Source organism: Caloenas nicobarica, chromosome 11 (genome assembly GCF_036013445.1).
Source record: "Caloenas nicobarica isolate bCalNic1 chromosome 11, bCalNic1.hap1, whole genome shotgun sequence".
NCBI lineage: Eukaryota > Metazoa > Chordata > Aves > Columbiformes > Columbidae > Caloenas > Caloenas nicobarica.
This window is the reverse complement of record NC_088255.1, coordinates 20741961-20756483: the sequence shown is the minus strand read 5'-3', so window position 1 is coordinate 20756483 and position 14523 is coordinate 20741961.

Below are 14523 nucleotides of genomic sequence, written 5' to 3'. Positions count from 1 at the left end.
AGGGACAAGCATCCCCCACGGCGGGGCGAATCGAGGGGGCAGCTCTGGCGAGGGTCACACCGCCTGGGGACACCCCCACGGGGACCTGCCTGAGTCGGGGCGCTCCTGCCGCCTGCTCCCACCCTTCCCCAGCTGCTCTCGGTGGGTTGCTCACCACCAAGCCATCCCACTTGCCCAGCGTTATGCTTTGGTAGCCAAGAGTAACTCCACCAACGTACCAAAGAGGTTTACGCAGCAGGACAGGGTGGTACGAGAGGGAAATGCTGCTGTTTCTCTGCTGAGATTTTTTCAACCAGCTTCAACGGAGCCCAACCTCATGTAAATCCCAAACATCAGCATGAGGTACCCAGAAGCATCTGTAACACACCCGCAGGTTTTTTCCCCACCATCAGAGAGTCAAACAGTGAGGGTGTTGAAACACTGGCACAGTTTTCCCAGAGAAGTGGTAGATGCCTGATCCCTGCAGACATCCCAGGCCAGGCTGGACGGGGCTCTGAGCAACCTGAGCTGGTGCAGATGTCCCTGCTCATGGCAGGGGGGGCCCTGGATGAGCTTGGAAGGTCCCTTCCAACCCAAACCACTCTATAACTCTATGTATGCCCACGCTCTGCTGAACACAGGCATCCCCAGCTAGTGCTGCCCGGGAACGGCTCTTTCAAATGGCTTTTCTCCCTGTAGCGATGCTGGTCTGTGCCCCTAACCCAGAGAGATGGAGCAATCAATAGACAAATGAACCACTGGAGAAAACAAAGCCACCAGGGACCGGGCTGAGCCCTGGAGATGGTCCCCGCGGTTTCGCTGCCTGGGCCCGGGCGGAGGACACAGAACCGCAGCTGACTGCACCATCCCATAAGAAAGACATCAATCTTGAGGGCTCTTTCCACTGTCAGTTATCCACAATGCTCTTTCCTGCCCTATCAGTTGCAGCAGTCAAATGGCACCGTGCATCCCTATGCTGGTCCTTTTTCCTTTATTTTTTTATTTCCCTTGGTCTTTTTACACTCTGTCATCAAGAAAAGCTCTTTCTGCCCTTCTCATGCCTTCCTGCAACCCTGGCACCTTGCAGGAGGCACCAAATGCCACAAATCCCTTGGGCATCACCAGCTGCCTGGCCTGGTGACAAGGCACCCCGAGCACGGAGCGGGAGCACAACCCGGGGCTGTCACACAAACTGGCCCCGAGCCTGGCACGCTGGCTTCCTGCCGAAAAATATCACCGTCCCTCCTCGCTGCCCCCCACTCCCCGTGTTGTGACAGCCAGCTTGATGGGCTGAGTGTGTTCACAGAGTCACCCGGAGCCCCCGCCACCCCCTGCCCACCCCAGGCATGCGCCGTCTGCCCGACACTGCCTACAAACTCTATTAGCTTTGTAATTAAAAACAGCTGTAATCTGATCAGGTGGAGATCACAGTTACAAAATGAAGGAAGCCATTAGCAGGAAATGTTGTGGTTCAGGCAGACATCAAATCAGTTTAAAGAGATTGGATTTCATTGTTTTTATACAGTTACTCCATTACTATAATGCACTGGGTCCATTTAAGCGGCTGGCTCGGAGGAGTGCTCATAAGGCAGTAGTGACATCTATGTGAAACGAACGGCATAAACGGCAAACTCCGGGGAGATAGCAGTGAATTTACACCCCTCGCTCTGCAGTGAATATTAATGCACCGTAAGCTGCTGGAGTGGGGTTTGTTGGGGTGGGGGCTGGTTTTCTCTCCTCTTTCTCAAGCCCCCATCAGCATTGCCAGCGGGACTGGGAGAGCATCCCCAGCAGGGATGGGATCCAAGGACCTTTCCTCTCCCTCCACAAGCCACAAACCAAACCACGAGTCCAGTTTCTCAGTAGCGAGGTGGGGTGAGAACTGAAACCACAGCAGCCACATCGCTTCGCTTCCCCACCCCGCCGGCCTCTTCGCCCCTGAGTAAACAACAGCCAGTCAAGAGAAAAACTGGAGAGTAAAATATTTAGGTTCTCACAAGGGATGTTACCCCTTTCCTCTATTTCCACCCCCCCAACAAAAAAAGGGGGGAAGAAACCTGTGTCTGAAAGTGTCAGGCTCTGGCCCAAACGCTGGCAGCCCATGGGGTGTGTGATGTGACCCCCAAAGCGTTGCCATCAGGAGGGGGCTCTTTGCAAAAGCTGCTGGCTTCTGCTTTAATTCAGCCCTGCCCTGAAGCCTATAGCCAAGATACAGCTCAGGTACCTGTAGAAAGACCTACATCAAGAAGCACACAATGGCCCCTGACTTCTCCAAGGCCGACAGTGGTTGCTAGAGGGGCAAGATGGGGATTTTTACAGTGTTTTGGGGGGTTGTAAAACACCAGTGGCGACAGGGCTGGTGAGACACTCTCGACCAGCTTGCTGTGAGAAAGCGCAGCCAGAAGCAATCATAGAATAGAATCATTTAGGCTGGAAAAGACCCTCAAGATCACGCAGTCCAACTGTTAATGCTGGCACTGCCCCATGCCCCTGAGAACCTCATCTCTGCATCTGTCCAACCCCTCCAGGGATGGTGACTCCAGCACTGCCCTGGGCAGCCTGTTCCAGTGCCCGACAAACGTGAGGCAAGGGCTGTGCTCCCTGGATTTCAGCCTGTCCTCAGTGTTTGTGGGCTCCCCATGCACCGAATGCAGGCTGGGCAACTGGTACCTCTGGTTTCTCTCTCTGAAAAAGCCACCTGTGGTACCGCGTGGGTTCATTTACCCGCTTCGTAACCTCCTTCCAGCAGGAAAATGGGCAGGGAGGCTTCATGAAGCAGCTGATAAAGGGCTCTAAGACAAGGAAGGTGTTAAGGAAATGCAAACACGATGTGAGCTGGCTGCTGAGAAAGGAACCGTGACCCTCTCGTGGTCCTGCCTGGGCAGTAAAAGGTTTCTCCAGGTAATACAGAATACAAACACTGCCCTCCCCTTGCCAATCTCCTAATCAGAAAAGGAGATAAAAATGGGCCTGCAGACAAATGCTCAGGCTGCTTCCCACCCACCACAAACACATGGAGCCCTCCAGTCCCATCAAAACCCTCTTTGGTTATTGCCAAGTCCCTCTTAGCTAGAAAATGGCTCTGCCATCTTCATAGGAATCTGTTGCCATACAAACCTCCTTCCTTCCTTGCCACCGCTTATCCCCTTCGTCTCCCATCCTCCCCCTCTCCCTTCTCAGCCCAAACTGTATCAAATGCATCAAAGCCCAAGTAAATTATGTTCCCTTTGACCTGCTGGCAGCAAGTTCAGCCACAGCCCATTAAAAGCGCAGAGGCTGAGGTTTCACGGTCAGCAAAGGCAGAGGAGGAACGGCAGGCCTCGTCGCTGCGTTGCTTTTGCCTTTAGAAGCAATGTTTTCAGCCAAGTTTAGTGGCGCTCAAGGCTGAAGTTTGGGGCTCAGCCCGTGTGGGAAAATAGGGGACAGTCGTGAAGCTGGGGGGTGATTTCTGAGCAGCCCCTGTCCCAGCCGGGTGGTCCGATCCAGCGCTGCCGTTGCCATCGTCACCTCCCGTGAACCATCTCTGGAGATAACGGGCTGGACGGAGGTCGCGTGGGCCCACAGGAGGTGGAAAGCACAGAAGGAGCAGAACAGCCGAATCTCTGCAAACCCCTGCACGGGTGCAGGGGGGTTTGCATGTCCCAGAACGCTCCTCTCCCTGACTGGTTTCCCCAGGCACAATCTGTGCTTGGAGTTCGTTATGCTACATGTACAACCTGGGCAACTTCACGTGGTTTGGTGGCAAAAGATGCCCACATCTTTGCTGATGACGGCTGCGGGGAGGAGACCTGGAGCTGGCAAAGCCCAGCGGGTCGTGGAGATTGTTTTGGGGGGAACATGGTGAGCTCAAGCTAGATAAGACCACCAGTACTCCCAGTTTCCTGCCAGTTGTCCCTGATGTGACTGATGCCATGATACAGAGGCTGCGCAGCGTTAGCACAAGCCTTGGTGGCAGCAACCTCGGCACCCCGTGCACTGGGACCCACATCGAGAAAGGGAATGAAACCGGAGAAAAGCGCCTGCAGCACCTCTGGCTCTTACATACCAGCTCCAAACAGAACGATGGACTGAAAATGATGGTAAAACACTCTGTTGTCTGTACAGGAACGGAGGTGGACAGGGACTGGTTGTGGTCTCACAGTGCTGAAGCAGTTGACACTCTCACATCTGGGCTGCGGGGCTGTTTCTGCCGTGGCTCTGGGCGTCATGCAGAGCTTGGAGCACCCTCCTCTGAAATCACTGCGATGGCCATGCCAATCCCCAAAGAGGCGGCATCGAATCTGGAGCCTGTGAAGCCACTGCCAGCAAAATAAATATTCAGGAATATTTTTAGCCTGCTCTCGTTCAGAGAGAATTTCTTTGTGTCCTTCTGAGGAGCTCGCTGGATCTTTCATCGGTTTGTTTTTCTCATTAGCCGGCATAAGCTTTGTTCTTATTTAATAAAGATTAGGATCTGCTGCCTCCAGCCCTCTCTTTTTGCTCCTCCGTCAGGCCCGTGGGGGCTCAGGCTGCAGCGACATGTTTGATGTCGGCCACGGAAGTTGAAATGCGGGACAGAAGCTGGCCGGGGTCTCCTGTTCGCTCCCCCAAAAAAGCCCCATCCTGCATCATTTCACCCCGTCCCCGCTGCCCCAGGGTGGGGGGCAGAGGGGAAGGGGATGGGACAAAGCAATTGGAAACTGCTGCCTGCGTCATCCCCAGGTTTCCAGGCTCAGCTGGCTCAAAGAATTGCAAAGGTCTTGGCCTGAGCCATCAACAGTGTGGGGGGAAACTGGGATGGCTGATACAGGCAAGTGTAGCTTAATAAAACAGGAGATGTGCCCTAAAGGGAGGAACAGCTTCTTCCAGCTTTGGAGGTTAGAGAGATGTAACAGATCTCCCATCCCTTTATACATCACCAGATTCTCCAGAAAAATAACATAACCGGCTGCCTTTCTTGAGCTGAGTCATTCCTTGGAAAGAAAGGAGTTTAAAACGACAACAGTCATGAACCAGAATGAATTTTATCAACTCCCAGAAGAAGGCACTGGGGTCTCCTGAGCTTTGAAAGGCTGATCTCTGCTGACATCCCCCACCGCTGCGTTAGGAGCATCACCGCGTCCAGCCGGGACGGTGGCTGCTGTGTGCCCACAGGACAGGACCTGGTGCCACATGCCTGGGACAAAGACGGTGAGGGGTTGGGGGGGCTGAGTTGTACCTGTGATGAAGGCAGGACCTGTGTCCCAACTCAAGCTCCTGTTTTCGTCACTTCTCACTTCTTATCTCCACTGCCAGCTGCGTGGAGCAGCGGAGCCATTGCTCTGCACCTCAGCTGAGCCATCCCTGGAGCAAGAGTTTATTTACATCGTAAGAAATGCTGTGGTTATTTACTTGTGGTAATAACATATATAGTGAGGTCTATACAGATCGAGTGCTATTAATGTTGCTGTATGTTAATGCACTTCTTTTTTAAAGATTTTTATTAAAAAAAACCCCAAACCAAAACAAACTTTAAACACTCGCACTTGGTAAGAAGGCTCTCATTTCTAGCAAGAGAGCCCATTTTGCATATGCGCAACTCTGAAGGGGATGAATAAACTTCATGGCCAATAACACTTAGAGCTCTGCCTTGTGCAGGGAGATAAGGGCAGAGGAACGCAGGAGCTCCGGGGCAGGAGCTGTTTGCCCAGAAGAGGGAAGGAATCCAGTCCCCACCCTGCCATGCCTTACCTGCGCCCAGGTGTGCGCCGGCCGCGGCGCCGATCCCCCCCAGCCCAGCACCAGCCGCCACGCGAGGCTGGATACCAAAGCTCCGAGCTCACCCCAGCATAGCTGGAAGGGGAGGAGGAACAGCAGGGGGAAGGCAAATTTTAGAAATACTTTTTGAACAGTCACAGTTGTAAATGAACTCACCCCTCACCATGTTTGTGTCACTTGTGTTTTGCTGCCTGGGGCTATGGGAGAGCACGAGTTTTCCTGGCACGACTGGGCTTGGAAAATCAGCTTCCAATCCATATATGCTAGTATTCATGGAAACCACAGTTCTAATTTACATGCACTGATTTCCCTGCCAGAAACCGTGCTGCCGTCTAACCCGGGGACAAAAATGCCGCCCTGTGACTTCCCTGCCCAATCACGACCAACCGATGCACTTAAAAACTCAAATATTTTCCAGGGAATGTTTGCAACCCACAGTTTAAAAAAAGAAAATCATCCCCAAATTCATGTGGTGGCTCAGCATCATGATTGCATTCAGGGAGGTTTCCTTATAGGTATTTCCCAAGCCAAGATATCTACCCCCCCAACAAAAAAAACCCCTTGAGGACCAAATCTTTCAGACACACTTTCTTAAACATTCTTCATTCCAAATTTCTCCTTTGTTTTCTCAAGTGCTTTACATTGTGCTATAGAGATGTACTCACAGGTCACCAATGCATACGGAAGAACCTGGCCCTTTTAAACCCTGTTTTTCCAAAACCAGGGAGAGGTTCTCCTGCCTCTACCAGAGACCTGCTTCCTGCGCTCCAGCCGCTGCCATGCTGGGTGCAATGGAGCAAAGGTTGGGGAGGTGGAAAGAGAGCCCTTAATAAAGATTAACATCTATTTCTAATGTCTATAAAAACCAAACCCAAATTCCCAGTTACTTCAACGTGAGCTGTGGAGATGGGGTAATGGAGAATGGAGTTATTTATTAATAGAAGGGCATTTCAATAGAGATTGGAGGAGGTGATACAGACCAAATGGAGGCATTTACAGAAATAATGCTCAGGGGGTTTTATCCGGCTTGGCCAGATGTCTCAACACCATGTCCTGGGGATGGTTGTCTCCCATTCCCCAAAAAGGGTGGTTTTGGGGAGCTGCATGCTCACGAAGCCCTGCCATCACTCAACCCCTTTCCCCCAGACCTGCCTCTTGTTTTCACCTGGAAATGGAGCCAGAAGAACAAGCGCAGAGCAGGGATATTTGTTCGGCGGGTCCTGTTCTCGCTGGATTTTTATTTAGGGAGGCGGTGTGATGCTGACATACCCCCCAGCTCAGACCCTCCCATCCCATACCCAGCCCAGGGCAGAGTGGAGCTGCAGCCCCCCAGCATGTTCGCCCCTTCGACTCCCTGGTTGTGCTTTCAAACCTCCAGGAGAGCCTTAAAAATTGCATGAGACCCCTCTCCGGTTCCTATTGCTGTCTCCTGCAAAATGCAAAATTCACCTCCTTAAATTCCTCGCTGGCTCCTTTTTAACAAACACCTCTGCCCTCGCTTGGCAAGCAAGCAGTGCCGAAAAATTCCCACCTGCTTCTCCCCTCGCAGCCCCTTCTGGAGGGGCTCATTAGCCATGCAAATCAAAAATGCTCCGAGTTACTCGACGGAATGACAATTCACGGGGGTCTTCAGGGACCCGGGACGCAGGGAGGGAGGAGCGCGGCGCAGCGTGGCTGCGGGTGGCAATCAAGCTTTCCCACTGCCACCTGTCCCCAGGGAGCATCCCTGCTCCTGTTGCGGAGAAGCAGCCGCGTCTCTCCCTCCACCTTCTTAATCCCCTTTTGCTGTTGCTCCCGCGCTCGGCTCCCAACCTTGGCTCCCCCGGGAGCCCTGGGAAAGCAGCGCCCGGTCCTTGCTGCCCCTTCGCCCCTCTGCAAAGCGGCGCAGGGAGGGAGGAGAAGGGGAAACATGCGTTTCCTTAATTGATTTTGGTGAAAGAGGCAAGCAGCCACCACACTGTCAAATTAATTCGTTCCAGAGCTATTTGCAGTTATGAGCCATGTAAGATTAGTGGTCATTGCATTTGGGTGCTAGGGAGTGGCGAGGAGGTTTTATAAGCTTTTTATTTTTTTGCTCTTAGAGACTTCCTAAAAAACACAGAAGAAAATAAAGGAGAAAAGGCCCCCGGGCTGCCAGCGCTGGCTCCTGCTGCTGCACCAGGGATGGGGGCAAATGGGTTGGTTTGGCCCATCTGGCATTATCTGTCCCACACTGAACAAAGCGGGTGCTCTGCTGCAGCTCTGGCCGGGCTCTCTGCTCCTGGCAAGGGCTGCTGGGGTCTCTCAGGGTCATCCTGCTGCTGTCCCCACCAAAGCGCGGCGGCAACGCCATCTCCTGCATCCCTGCCGAGGTGTGAAGCTGCGCATCCAGGTATCAACCTCTGGAGATGCTTGGTCCCTTTTTTCCTCTCTTGCCCTCCCCTCCTTGGAGAGGCAGAGCCGGCTGAAGGCTGGAGGAGAAGCTTTGAAAGCCCTGGGTGCGGCTCCCGGGGCTCAGATCCCCGATTAGATGGGAACGCCTGCTGCAACCAGATAAGACGGCGGCTCTGACGGGGAGGCTCCAGCAGCGCTCCCCGAGCCGAGCAGCACCTATTGTTTCAGGAGATATTACCCCGCACACACGCTTACATCTGGATATCGATAAGCATGCCTGTTTATGCATAAACACAGCACAACATGCAGCCACATACCTCTGCATTCCTCCTCCCTCCTTTCCCTTTCCCCTCCCTTATTCCTTTATCTCTTTTTCATCTGCTCTTGCCTGTTAAGTATTATCTCTGCTCCTCGTTCAGAGCTGAGTCCCGGGAAAGGGGAGTTACGGTGGGTCACACAAACCAGGTGCTGAGAAATGGCAAACATTTCAGGCGAATTTGCGAAGTTTTTGAGGGAACAGGTGGAGGGAAGCAAGGGGAGAGGGTCTCATCAGGCCAAAACACTGTTTTTATCTAGGATGGGAAAAATACAGCTTGGTTTGGCCAATATATGCATCATGTTCCTGATTCTGCTCAGGCAGGACCACCGACCTCCAGACACACACCCAGCAAAACAGCAGGAATGTAGCTCTTATAGCAACCAAAAATTATTTTAAAAATATATCCTCCTCCTCCTTCCCTGTTGTTCATTGGATAAAGGAGGGTCTGCAAAATGAGCAAACGTCAGCTGGACCCAATGCAACCCACAGCACCTACGCTGCCCCAAGGGTCCAGTGCCATGCAGCCACCTCCAAGACGAAATGCTGCCAAAACCATCTTCTCCAGGCCTGGATGCTGGGAGAGGGGAAACCCTGAGTGATACTGCCTGCGAGGCCTGACCCACCATCTTCAGAGAAACGGGCAGGAGCTCGGGCACTTGGCTTTGCTGAGAGGCCGGTGTGCATTTTTGCAAGCACTGCTGTTGACCCCTGTGCTGGACCCTGAAAGCAAACCCTGGTGCTCAAAGGAGCATTTGGTGCCGACTCACACGTGCCATCACGGTCAGGCTCATGCACAGGGGGACACTTACTGTGTGCTGAGGGCTTGAGCCACTTGACTGGGGAGAAAGACATCCCACAGCATCTTCTGGTGTCCCCCCAGATCTCCTTGCTCAGTGTCATAAGCTCTGCTCCCAGCAGGACAGCAGGTTGGCACTGGATGCTGCATCCCCACCTTGGCTTTGGTTCGAGCTCCCAGACCAAAAGCTACACCCTCAGCACGGACTGGACCAGTCCTGGGAGCAGGCTAGTTTCCAGCTCTCCATCTTCCTAGGAAAAGAGGAAAACACACATAATGCTTACACTCAAGCAATTTATTTAAGAAACTTTGTCCTGGATAAACTCAGTGACAGCCATGACCCTGCTGTAGAAACCTCATGACAACTCACCCCAGAAACAGCCCAGCCCATTAACCGCTCCTCTGCAAAGCTCTCCTCAGCCCCCTGCTCACTGGGGCCACCCAGCTCTGGGGGGGGACACAAGTAGGATAAGCAGAAAACTGGAGGAGGGACTGGTGCATTGGTCGAAAGCTTCATCATTCCCAGTCTGGCAGTCTCCACCACAGCTTAGAGCCAATGCTTTTTCTGCTGATTCCATGTGTGCAACCAATTCACGCAGGGAGTTCGTGCTGCCCACACACAAGAACCTGGGTAAGACCACAGAGTTCCTCTGCAAGTGCCAAGCAAGGACACTTGGACCCCAGGTAAAAGCAAATGGCTCTCCAGCTTGCGGGGGGGACTGACCCTTCTCCCAGGGGATGCAACATCACCTTCCAGACCTCCACTTGCTTCCTCGCTGCAGTCAGATATCAGCAAACACAGGGTGTTTCAAAAGGTGGGGCTAATTTCAAAGCAATAGTGATTTCAAATTGGGTCCACCTTTTTGAAATACCGGGTACTACTCCAGCACGACCACTGGTTTCTGGGCTGAAGCGGTGACGGGGAGTCAATGTCTGTACATAAGCAGCAAAACCACAGCGTGCACAGAAAGGACGGCATGGGTGGCCAGCGGGTATGTGCATTTCCAAGCATCTGTGCACACAGACATAGATGCAGCATCTTGGGAGCCAGGGCAGGGCAGAAGGGCTCTTTGGAGAGCATTGGTTTGAGCAACAGGAGCAAGGGCAACCTGGCTGCACCGCACACAAGCTCTCTGGAATGGAGCTGTGCACTGAATTTATGAGCTCTTAAGTCATCGCATCTACAATTTATATTCTCCAGTCTTTTAATCACAGCAATAAGCTTGGACTAAACCTTTGCTGAAGCAGCGTGGAAATTTCAGTGTTCATGGTACCCTCAGGTACAAGGTGCCCATAGACAGGACAAGAACATGCCTCCTGATGGCTTCAGTGTGCCGTCTTTTCTCCAGTTCCCCATTCCCAGTAAAGTAATTGCTAGTTGTTCAGTCCCCCACCTGCTACCTTGGTTGCCCAGGCCCCATTCTTGGATGTAGGTATAACACACTAGCAAATACTGGGGGACAAACACAGTGGTCCCCTACAATTCCTCCTACCTTCTACAGAAAGGGGCTGCTTCTTTTAACCATGGGGCTTCAGATCTATTCGCACATCACCAGGACCCTCACCTAAGTTTTTTACCACTTAGGAGTCTCCCACCTTCCCCTGCAAACCAGTCCCACTGGTACATTTTTACCCACCTAGAGTTCTTTTACTCCAGAGGTCCACATCAAAACAACCATCTCCAGAAGGTTTCTTGCCGGAGTGGTGGCTCTCAATGGGAACCAGTCTCCAAAGTGGGCACCTCCTTCCCAAACTGAGACCTAAAATTGAGATGAAATTAGCAGATAAGCCTACTAGTGGAGGCAGGCCCTCCCCGCTTGGATGAAGCCCACGCTTTCAGAAGAGGGTGGCATCATTTCTGCAGAATGCTTGAGTGGCCTCAAATAACACACTGAACTGTCAGGCACAAACCCAAGCGATGGCGTGAGCCAGCACTGAAATAATGAGAAGCTGATCTACAGCTTTTCCCCTCTGGTTTATTAAACGAATGCTCCGCATACCACTTCCCACTGACTGGAGACAGAGAGAAAATCCCAGGACAGTAACTCATCATCCTTTCTTCCCCTGAGAAGACTCAAGGCTGTGGCTATGTATGGATGTTGTGAAGCGATAAAGTTGCTGCGGCTTCGCGCGTTACCACGCACCGGCTGAACCCTGACCGCGCGCCCGCCTCCCTGCAGCTGGGTGGTAAAAACATGTTCGCTCACGATGGGGCTGGAGCAGGTACACCCTCGGCGGGCTCCTGATAAGCACGCTCTGCTGATAAGCAGGGCCTCATTAAGCCCCAGGACTCAACGGCTTGCAGCGCAATCCTTGGCCCAGAAGTCCCTCCTCTTTTCAAGTTGGAGCTCTCAGTCATGGAGCTAAGCAATGGGAAATCGCTCTGGGAGAGCGGTCAGTATTGAGTTAATTCCTGCACGTAGCATGGAGAGGAAGGAGGGTCAGGGACCATGCTAAGGAGGAGGAACAGTAGAAGGACCGGCCAACCGTGTTGCTAAGTATGACCTCTGCGTGGCCATGCCTGGATGAGGACAGTGCAGATGACATGTGGAGATGACCCAGGCAATGAAACCAAAGTGCTCTGAATTCCGATCAGGTCAGAGTCCAAGTACACAAGTTACAGAACCATTTGGGCTTTCTAAGACTGGAGAAAAGCCTAGCTCTGGGCATGGGGTATGATCTAACACAAAAAACATGACAGGCCCACCCTTGACTCCACTAAGCAGGATCAGGCCTCCTCTTTGGCTTCTTACCTCAAAGAGTGTGTTCATGTGGTTCCTGCCCCTCGCCACCACCCAGAAGCTCCTTGTCCTCTTGCCTGAACCTTGGTTTAGCCTCAAACCCCAACTTGAGGCTCAGAAGAGCTGGATACAGACCCAAAACTAAACACCAGACACCTATCCCCTCTCTCCACTGGTCCACCCAAATGTTCTTGAAGTGGCAGCTACACCTGTTTAGGACAAGTTCTCCTTATCAAGACATTGCCCTTATATTTTGAGAGGTGAGCAGACATTCTTTGGGGCACATTTTCTATTTATTTTTCAATCTTCTTCTGAAGTCAGGCAGGTCCCTCTGTTGCTCCCCCAGCAGAGGGTCAGCGCAATGCGCCCATCCCTGGCCGTGGTCCCCAGGACCACAGCTCCAGGGATGAGAACAGTCTCCCCTCTGTCAGGGCTGCCTGGGGGGAGGAATCCGATGACAGTTTGACTGGCGGAGCTAAGTGTGACTCCTGTTTGTTTGGATAGTCGAAGGACTTGGAACAAATGTCTCCGACTTACATTGGTTTAGATGAAAGGACCCCGGCCTCATCACACGATCAACAGGGCTGATGAGAAACCACTCGTGTAGAGCCCGCTGCTCTCAGACCCTTTTAAAACAGAAGAAATAACAACGATAACAACAATTATTATTTAGATTGGAAAAGACCTTTAAGATCATCAAGTCCAACCATTAACCCCACACTACCAAGTCCACCACTAAACCGTGTCCCTAAGTGCCACATCTACACATCATTTAAACCCCTCCAGGGATGGTGACTTAGCCACTGCCCTGAGCACCCTGTTCCAATGCTTGATAACCCTTTCAGTGAAGAAATTTTTCCTAATATCCCATCTAGAAGAAAGTTTTCACAACTCAGAGATACTCCTTTCTGGATCAGGGCGCACTGGGGTGCCAAGAGCAAGGTCAGGGATTGAGGCTGCAAGTTTGGGGTCAGCTGTGGCCTGGGTGACCAAAAGCTTGGGGCATTTTGCTACTTGGTGCCTTGTGTTTTGCTGACCCGGCTGCCCCTGCCGTTGCAGACCCAATTCCTGGCTGGGAGGGAAGAACAGGCTGGACACGGCGGTGCCAGGAGCCGGGGACAGTGGGGACAGGGACAGCCACATCCACATCCATCTGGCACGTTGAAGCAGTGACTGAAGGAAAAGGAAGGAGGGGGTGGGTAGAAGAGAAAATCCCAAAGATCCTCGGATAATAAGCACCATTAAGGTTAGTCTGTCTCGTGATTGTTTCTTATTAAAAAGAGACTGTACTTTATCTGTGCAGGATATGCTGTTTGGATGAGGGAATTAGCAGAGTGACTGCCTCCATATCATCTAATTAGCAAAAATGTTGATAAGCAGATACAATCACATATGATTAGGATCCTTTTAAAAAGCCACTCCATTAATTAAATAGACAGAAAGGCCGCCTCCAGCCCTCGCGTGCCACTGATTAGAATACAAATATTTACACTAATCTCACCTCCATCAGCCATGGGACACTTTTGAGTATTTTTAGTGACATCAGATTACTATTGATTTCCATCCCCAATGTCAGACCATTTTGTTAGTATCTGAAAGTGCTGCCTTCAGTTTCGGATGCTTTAAATCATGTTAAGGGTTTATCTTAATGACGCTGCTGATAACCACTGTTCAGGTCACTCGTACTTTCTCTTCAAAGAACACAGTCTGGGCTGGTTTTTATTGTTTGTACTTGAGATTTAAGATACGAAAAACATTTCTCATTTCAAAGCCTTGGTTTCTAGGGATGGGGCTGCCAGGCTAGTTTGGGTCTAGTTGCTTGATGTGTGCATGTCTCTCTCATTTCTCCCTGCCTCTCCTCAACCCTTTCTTTTTTTCCTTGCAAACCCTTTTTGGCTCACAGCAGTGGCCTCTCTTGAATGGCTGCTAATCTCTGACGCCTGCTGCAGGCAGCAGACAGACAGGCAGCAAGCCTCCTCCGTTCGGGGATGACAGGAGAAATACACTCCCTACTTTTCAGATGGGCGGGATGCACTCCATCCAAGACAGATAATCCAGCGTGCCAGCCAGTCTGAGATGGGCACTCAGCATCAAAAGCAAGTATGGATGGAAGGAGACACTTTGCAAAGAGACAGCGCAAGGCAGAGTTACCTCCTTCGGAGCACAGCCCCACTCCTCGCAGTAGATAACTGGCCTGGGACCCTCCAACAGGCTTTTCTGACATCCCATTTTCCCTTCTGGGTAAACAGAGAGTAGGAACAGCAATTGCTCTTGAAATTTCTGCCAAGCATCTGCAAACGGACCATGCTGGCAGCAGCTAGGAGCTGTTGGCACCTTTCAGTGGCTTGTGGGTGGTAAACTTGGATCACCCTCAAGCCCAATGGACAAGCCTAAAAAAACACTAGCCCAAATAAGCGAGTCCCCTTGGTGAAGATTTCAAGCAAAGCACTACAGTGTCAGGGAGCCATGAAGCCTTAGCTCCCCGCTCAGTGTAGAGGAGTGCTTTGGGATGCTGTGAGCATGCCAAGGGCCCTCTGAGTTCAAATTAACTTTTGCCATTGCTACAGTACAAACAACAC